This window comes from Pteropus alecto, unplaced genomic scaffold (genome assembly GCF_000325575.1).
Source record: "Pteropus alecto unplaced genomic scaffold, ASM32557v1 scaffold749, whole genome shotgun sequence".
NCBI lineage: Eukaryota > Metazoa > Chordata > Mammalia > Chiroptera > Pteropodidae > Pteropus > Pteropus alecto.
Genome location: NW_006443564.1, coordinates 435,826 through 444,846, shown reverse-complemented (window position 1 = coordinate 444,846; position 9,021 = coordinate 435,826).

The window sequence follows — 9,021 nt, the reverse complement described above, 5'->3', positions numbered from 1 at the left end:
GGTATGATATGGTAATGCTGTAATCAGGGAAAGCAGAAGGAGCTGGTAAAGAGCAGAGCAAGAATCAAGGAGAGCAGTTAATTCCTACTAAGGGAATATGGGAAGTCTGTAGCCAATAAGATATTTCATCCTTTCTCTTTTGATGTTGAAATACATTTTCCCAAAATTCAGCAGACTTTATCTCCTGCTGTCATCCGCTCATTCCAACCTACACACAGAAGTAAGCTAAACTGTGAGAATTGAGGGAAACTGAGAACCATCTTTTCATTGTTGTCTATGTGTAGGGGCTGGGGGAGCCTGGAGGTGACTTTCAGGGTAATTGAAGCCTTGTTACAGGAACAATCTTAGAACTGGGACTCCTCTCTCTGTTACTCATCTGTCAAGTAACATTTATTTATTTATTGTCATTGTCTTATCCTTGAGGTATATCTCAGTGACAGGTGCCTGTCTAGGTCAGAGACAATGATAATATAATTAGCATGTCAACAGGCAACTGGTATGGTGAGAAGCAGTATGGTGTAGTTGTCAAGAGATCAGACTTCTGAGTCCCACAGACCTGGGCTCACATCCTAGGTTCATCCTTTGCTAGCTGTATGACCTTGGGTAAGTTTTTTGACCTTGCTGTGCCTCAGTTTCCTCATCTATCAAAAGAGAATATTGGTATCTACTTTAGACAGTAGTTGGAAAATCCACTGAGAAATGCATGCAAAATCCTTAGCAGAGTGCTTAATACACAGTATGCACAAGCTAGCGTTATCATTATTAGAATCATTCAAGATTCAGGGTACAGCTGCCTAGTTTTGGCTAACTCAATTCTCACATTGTCCAGATCTAGCCAACAGAACTTTCCTGCATGATGAATACAACCTTTACATGACACATACTCTTCTTTTTGGTCTACAGACTCTTCCTGGGCAAGCTCTCTCCTCTACTCTAATGGTTTCAACTACCATTTATATGTCGGTGATTCTCAGATCTTTATTTTCAGCTCATATCTCTCTCATAAGAACCCAGATCCGTATACTCAGCTGTCTTCTGGTCATCGTAACTTGTATGTCCCTTAAGCACCCCAAGTTCGTATGTTCAAAACTGAGGCTTACTCAAGGAGGTTTTTGTCACTAGGGGAGACCTCACTTTTTACTGAGACAACTAAGGGAGACTTCAAAGAGGAGGTGGCTTATAAATTGAGCCTTCAAATAAGGGTGTAATTTAATTTAGGCTTGGTGAGAGGAAAGGGAATCCATTCAAGTGAAAGACAACTGCACAGAAGCAGGAAAGTTTCATTGTGTACAGTGGAGAGCCAGGTTTGGTTATATATCTCCAATTCTTCCTTGTTAATGTTCTATTTAACTCATTAGTAAATATGTTCAACCTTGGACGCACTGCCATACCCCCTCCCTGGTTTAATGGTATTGAGATACATAGAAGATCTTGTTTCCACTGAGAACACTGAATGCTGCTGATCCCTATCGGGGACCATGGAATAACTAAATGACTGTTCAAGACCATTCGTGAACAGTACTCGATAATCCTTGCTGCTGTGAGGACCTTATTTGGGGAAAAAATAAACATGAAAGTTGAGTTCTGTTTTAATGACCTCATATATAAAGTGAAGGACATACAGCCTGGGTGGTAAGTAACCATAATTGGTTACCACTTGTCTAATAAGTATCAAAGTTGCCCTGTCTTTTACAGTGATGGGTATGGTCTCAGACACATTGATAAACCATTAATCCTAACAGCACATGCAAAAGCCATTTGCAAATATTTTTAACTGTTTGAATTCAATCAAGTCATCTACTATTTTGAAAAGAACTGACTTGGGATGAGCTCGGAACTGATTGCTGGCCAGTTGGATGATGAGACAAATTGGCAATGATTTGGGGGTACATTACTATTACACATACAAGTAAGCTACAGAGGCCAAGAAAGTCCATGGCATTTTTTCCAAGAGGAAGAAACTGGTCTTTTCACTGTTGGATGAATATGCAATAAATGACTCCAGCTCTCCCTCTGCATGTCTCCATATAAATGATCCCCAAAGGCTAGAGTTAGCTGGTTAGCTACACTTAGGGGTGGCAAGCTACCTGCCACTGAAGAGTTCAAACCCAGGCTGGATAACCACATGGTAGGAATCTCAGGAGGAGACTCAAGCATCTGAAGATCTCAAGGGTGTGACTTTTCATTTACCTAAGACTATACAAATATATGAATGCATTCGTTTCTAACAATCAATTGCACACTTATGAAAATCTCCTTTAAATAGTACCACCTGTATAATGATTATTAGTTCTGTTTGTTTTTTCAGGTCCAGACACAAAATGAAACAGGGCTTCTGGGAGCAATTAGACAAATGGGGGAATTCTTATGTGGCTTAGGTCTAAAATCCTTTGGAATCTCACTTGTTGGGCCTTTTCTTTTTAATATTGTGTGCTTGTTTGTGTCCTTTTTATTCAGCTGAAGATGGGGGCAAGTGGGGGCCAGGCAGGCTGTTCAACTCCCAGGAGCAGGAAATTAGAAAATTGGGTGCCGGCTTTAGGATTAACTCATCAATTCCCTAGGCATTCTGGTGTCCTGCTGCCCAGGAGTTCTTCCAGAGGAAAAACCTAACTCTTAGTAAAAATTGGAGAGCCATGCCACACGTTTTCCATCTGTAAATTGGGCACACCATCTCCAGCTTTGTCACTCTTTGGTTATATATTTCTAAACATTTTGCAGGGCTTCAGTTCCCAGAAGTTGTATGGTTCTCCCTGGTTAGATTTTTAAATACGCCTGTTCTCATGTTCCAGCTGATAGATGCTATACTGTAGCAAATTGGTTTGCTTGTTTCCTCCTTCCCTTTCCTCCCTTCCTTCTCACACCTCACTCTTCTTTTTCTGAAAATCAGTATTTCCATTGGATATTAATAATTGGTTCCCTATTTTAATCCCATGCATGCAGGCTACAGTCCTCTTACACCACAGTATGAAGAAATTATCTTAGAAGTTCATTGACAATGTTTTCCTTTAAGATAGGACATGGGAAAGAGACTCTTGAATCCCTCAAGGAATCCCCCCCTAATTGATTGAGGGGTAAGTGAGTGCAGGCTATCATTGTCTGACATATGACAATAAAAAAAAAAAAAGACAAGACAAAAACCTAGTAGATGACTGACATCTCTCCAGTGATGCAGATGAGGAATTATATATCCAAGCAGGAAAAACATACCTATATGAGAAGTCCAAGTTATTCCATAGGAAACAATATAAAACTAATATGGAGAGATTTAGGTCTAAAGGATTGAGAGTGGGAAACACTGTGGAGAATACAACAGCCTCTCTGAGTGGTAATCACCCTCTCTACACAGCCATTTGTCCCTCTGACACTTATTGAAATGCCCACATATTTTACTCCCTGAAGCTAATATTCTATCTTGTTCGTCTTATGAGCATATACCCATGCTACATGAAACCATAGGATTTGGGAACTTGAGGGATAATGTCCTCTACTCCAGTCTTTTTCAAACTTTACATGATAATCCACTAGAGGAGCATAAAAATAATTTAGTGGGTCATGACCAGAAGTTTTAAAAAAGTAAAATATAATGAAAATATCAGATTGATCTTATTCAGTTGTATAAAATTTATTATATTTTTACGTACATATGTATGTGTGTATTGGGTCGTGATATACAATTTCTTACTGTGAGTTGGTATATCAGTTATCTATTGCTGCATAACAATTACTTCAAAATTTAGTTGCTTAAAACAACAAGCATTTGTTATCTTACTATTTCTGAGAATCAGGAATTCAGGAGCAACTTAGCTAGATAGTTCTGTTTTAGGGTCTCTCATCACATTGCAGTCAAGATATCAATCAGAGGTGCTGCAGTCATCTGAAGACTTCACCGGGACTGGACGATTTGCTTCCAAGATGGCTCACTTACATGGCTAGAAACTTGATGTGGGCTATTAGTTGAAGGCCTCAGTTCCCCACTGTGTGGATGGACCTCTTTATAGAGTTGCTTGAGTATTTTTCCAGTTGGTTCTGGCTTCTCCCAAAGAAGCAACCCAAAAGAGCAAGGCCTAAATGGCAATGTCTTTTATGACCTAGCTTCAGAAATCACATACCATCACTTTTGCCATTTTTGGCTGATGATACAGACCAACACTGATACAGTGTTGGAAGAGACCATACAGGGGTGTAAATATCAGCAGACATGGTTTATTAGGGGCTACCTTGAAGGTGGCTACCACAATTGGGGTAAAAAAGTTTGAGAACCTGATTTGTTTAATCACCTACTTTATGTATAAATCTCAAATTATCACTAATTTGAGACTGATCATTCATATGTAGGTTTTACAATTGTAATTACAAAATACAAAGTTAAAGTGGCCTGTAGTCAATGATTAATGAGTAGTTATTTTTTAATTACTTAATTAATTAGTAGTTGTTGAGGCCACTTACTATAAGCACATTATAACGAGCATGCCTTTTACCCAATTTTTATGTCTTGATCATTGTAGTAGTCTAACTGATCTCCCTGTTTCCATTTTTGTCTCCATCAGCCTCTTTACCACACAGCAGTCAGAAGAATCCATTCACTTTTTTTTACTTTTTTTATTATGGACATTTTTAAACATATAATGAACCCCCATATGTTCATTACCAGCTTCAACAGTTATTAACGTCGTTCTTTTTTTGACACCTTTCTCTGTGTGTGTGTGTCTCTGTCTGACTCTCTGTCTGTCTCTCTCTTTCTGTGTATGTATGTGTTTCTCTGTTACTGTTTCTCTGTGTCTCTGTCCTTCTGTCTCTCTCTTCCCACATACTTTGGTTATTATTGATGCTGATATTTGCCTAAAGAATTTTAAAGCAAATCTCAGACATTATATCATTTACTTGTAAGTACTTCAGTATGTACCTCTAATAGATAAGAAACTTTTTGAAAAACATAACAATTCTGTGATCACAGCCAACGAAATTAACAATAATTCCTTATTATTATCTAACACCCAGTTCATGTTTGTTTTTCCTTGATTGTCTAACTGTCTTTTATACAGCTGATTTGTTCAAGTCAGGATCTGACCACATTACATTACAACCTCTTAAGTCTCTTTTAATCTGTAACTGATATCCCTCCTTTTTAAAACTATTCACTTATTAAAGAAACTGGGGTGTTTATCTTATAGAATATTCTGTTTTCTGGATTTGGCAGATCATGCATTTAGGATGTTTATTCTTCTTATTCCCTATAAATTAGTGATAAAGCCAGAGGCATGATTAATTCTTTAAGAACACTTAGAGAATTTTGTTGTGAATTTGTAAGGTTGTATATATTTGTTGTGTTTCAATCCACTGCAGTAATTATTATTCTTTTTGATGCTAAAATTGTCCTATTTTTGGCCAGAGAGAACCTTTTCAAGTTGAATGTCTATAGAATTTATAATGTTCACTTTTTAATTTCTGATACTTACTATTCGTGCCTCCTCTCTCTTTTTTTGATCAGTCTTTGTTCATCCTGTCCACTGTATGTTTCTTTTTTGCTTTGTTAATTTCTTATCAACTTTATTATTCTATTTTCTTTGTTTTTGATTTTCTGTTTATTTTCTGACTTTCTTTTGTAACGTGCATTTAAGGCTGTAATTGTTCTCTAATCATAGCTTTAGCTTCATAACACAAATTTTAATAAGCCACGTTGTAATAACCACTCACTTAAATATTTTCTAATTTCTTTTGTTATTTCTTCTTTCACTTAAAATTGCATTTCTTAATTTCTTTTTTATAAGAAATATTTTATTCTAAAAAGCTTTAATTTATTGATCCAAATCTGCATGTGGGCGATATGACAAGAACTCATCATGCATGGGGGAACTCAATCAAATTGCTGCCACATAAAAGAGTTGTTTTTTTTTTACAAAATTCTTTATTTTTTTACTTTCTCGTTTTTATTTTTTTAATTTTTTAAATGCCAGTTTATTTATTATTTTTTATACTATATATACATATTTTTTAACATTTTATTTTTTTATTTTCCCCTTCCCATTCCCTCCCTTCTGGTAACTAGTCTATTGTCCATGTCCATTAGTGCATTTCTTAATTTCTAATCATGTGGGAACTCCATTTTTTAAATTGATATCTAGCTTAATTCCGTCATGGTAAGAGATCATACTCAATATTACTTCAAGATTTTGCAGTTTTTTTCAGACTTGCTTTATGACTCAATACAGTAAATTTGGCAAATGTTTCATGTGCACCAGAAAAGAATGTTCATTCTGCAGTTGCTGTGTGAAATGTTCCACATATGTGAATTAAGTCAAGTTTTTAACCATGATGTTCAAATCTAGTACATTTTTACTAGTTTTATTTTGTCTCTTCTTCCATCAGTTGATGAGAGATGTATTAAAATCTCCCACTATGACCAACACTCACATCATAGGGGTACCAGAGGGAAAAGAGAAAGAGCAGGGAATTGAAAACTTATTTGATAAAATAATGGCTGAAAACTTCCCTAACCTGGAGAAGGAAATAGACATACAAGCCCAGGAAGTGCGGACAGTACCAAACAAGAGGAACTGAAAGAGGCCCACACCAAGAGACACATCATAATTAAAATGCCAAAGGTTAAAATCAAAGAGAGAATCTTAAAAGCAACATGAGAAAAGTAGTTAGTTATCTACAAGGAAGCTCCTATAATACCGTCAGCTGATTTCTCAACAGAAACTGCAGTCAGAAGATATTGGCACAAAATATTCAAAGTGATGAAAATCAAGGATCTACAACCAAGATTACTAATGGTCACAGGGTTCCATTTGGGGATGATGGAAATGTTCTGGAATTAGAGTCTAGTGATAGTTACACAATTTTGTGACTGTACATAAAAATCCCACTGCAATACCATTTAACAGATGGGGAAACTGAAGTTCAGAGAGGTGAAAAGACTTGCCCTAGGTTATGCCAAGGCTCCTGGAGGAACCTAGGCTTAGACATGGGCCCAATATCCCCCGCCCTGTCATCCTAGGGCCTTTCTCCCACAGCCTAGCTTTATAAGATAGTGTTTTGCTCTGAGACTTGATAAGGTGGAGTCTGTGCTCTCTTTTTTGTTGTTGTTGTTCTGTTTTTTGTTTGATTTTGTTTGATTTTTGCCTTGCCTGGGGCCACTTGGTATGAGCTACAAAGTAATCTGCCGATAGTTACCACTTGTGCTGGGCTTGGCGGTGCCTGAGAGAGGCTAAGCTGTGAACCAAGGCCAGCTGCCGCTAGTACCCAGCTTGGGGCTCCTTATCAAGAGGTACAGGGCACACTGAGGCCAAATGCTGCTTTTTGGGGTTTTATGACAGATTTTAGGGAAGTCCGCAGCATGAGCCAAGACGGACTGTTTGTATGCAAAAGCTACTGGAAGTGGCTTGGGTGGGCCAGCAAATTCGGTGAGGCGGGGTCTCAGGGAATCACCAGACTAGAGCAAATGGTGATAGCCACATTGATGGAGACTCAGATATAGTGCCCACCTGTGTCTGCACGATGGGAGGATTCAACAAAGGAACTATGGCTTCTGCCAGCACATCTGTCTGGGAGAAAGCTGCGCCTCCAGCCCTTGCCCTGAAGCCAGACAACTCAGTTGCTCTTCATATGTTTCTGGAACCTTTTGCACTGCTGCCCCAGCACCGGAGCTCAGAGTGAGTGAGTTCATCAGTGAGTAAGTCCATGTATGAGCCCTTTAAGAGGAGTGCCTGCAACTAAAGCCATGCTCTGTCTCACTTAGCCACTGGTTTTAAGAGCTGGAAGTTGTGGGACTTCTCTCTCTGGCCCTCGTGCTCCGGGCTGTGGCACCCAGTGTGGGACTAGGACCCCTTGCTCCTCTGGGGGGACCTCTGCAGACGAGCTATCTTTCTTGATTTTTAATTACCATACGTGGTTGTGGGACCTACCTGTTCCACGCCTCCACCCCTTCTACCAGTCTTGAGGTGGCTTCTTATGTATGTCCTTAGTTGTAGGACTTCTGTTCAACTAGATTTCAAGTGATTCTTAATGATGTTTGTTCTGTAGATTAATTTTAATTTTGATGTGGTCATGAGAGGAAGCAACCACAGAGTTTATCTACTCTACCATCTTGACAGGAACTGTTTTATGCCATTTTAGAATGAACCTTTTAAAAACACAAATATGGCCATGTCTCTGCCTTGTCCGAAACTCTTCTGTGGGGTTTCTGTGGCCCTAAGGATAAAATCCAAACTCCCCACCAAGGTCTGCAAGAATGGGCACAACCTGGCCTTATTGGGCCTCGTCAGGCTCACACCATTGATTCATTGTTCTCCAGGCCCTCTGAACTTTCTGCTCTCTTTGCATTATGTCTTTTCATATGTTGCAATTTCTTTCTTCCTTTTCTTTGCTGGCCTCCCACTGATCCTCCAAGACTCAGTTTATCCGTAACCTATTCCAGAAGGCCTTCTTCAACCACTCCGATGGATATGTAGTTCTCCTCTCTGCTTCCACAACTCCCCGGGCTTCTTTTGTCACAGAACTCATCATCGTGTGCACAAAAAATGGCTATTCAAAAGTCCATCCTCCCCACTAGACTGTGACCTAAGAGAAGGTAGGGGCTCTGTCAACTTGTGAAGGCCTTGAGGTATTTTCATTTTAGATGCAGACTTTGGGCCCATGTGTGGAAAGAAGACTAGAGGGTGTCAAGATAGGAGGTAACAGACCAGTTGGCTGACTGTGGCCATCTCACAGGGGAGAAGAGATGAGGGTTTGTTGGAGAAAATGGTAGTGGGGACAGAGAGGCGGGGAAAACAATTCTGGGTTCATTTTAGAATCCAGGTAAACAGGACTTGGTGGTGATTGGATGTGGCAGCTGCTTTAGATGCGGGAATAGAGGCTGAAACCACATTTCAGTTTAATAAACTGAAAGAGAAAAACTTCATTTTTGAGGAGGAAGGTATATTTCATTTGCATGAGTTGAGTTTGAGGTGCCCATAGAACATTCCAGTGATGATGACAGCTGTTATCTTTAGGCCTAATATGTATGTTCTGGGCCCTTCG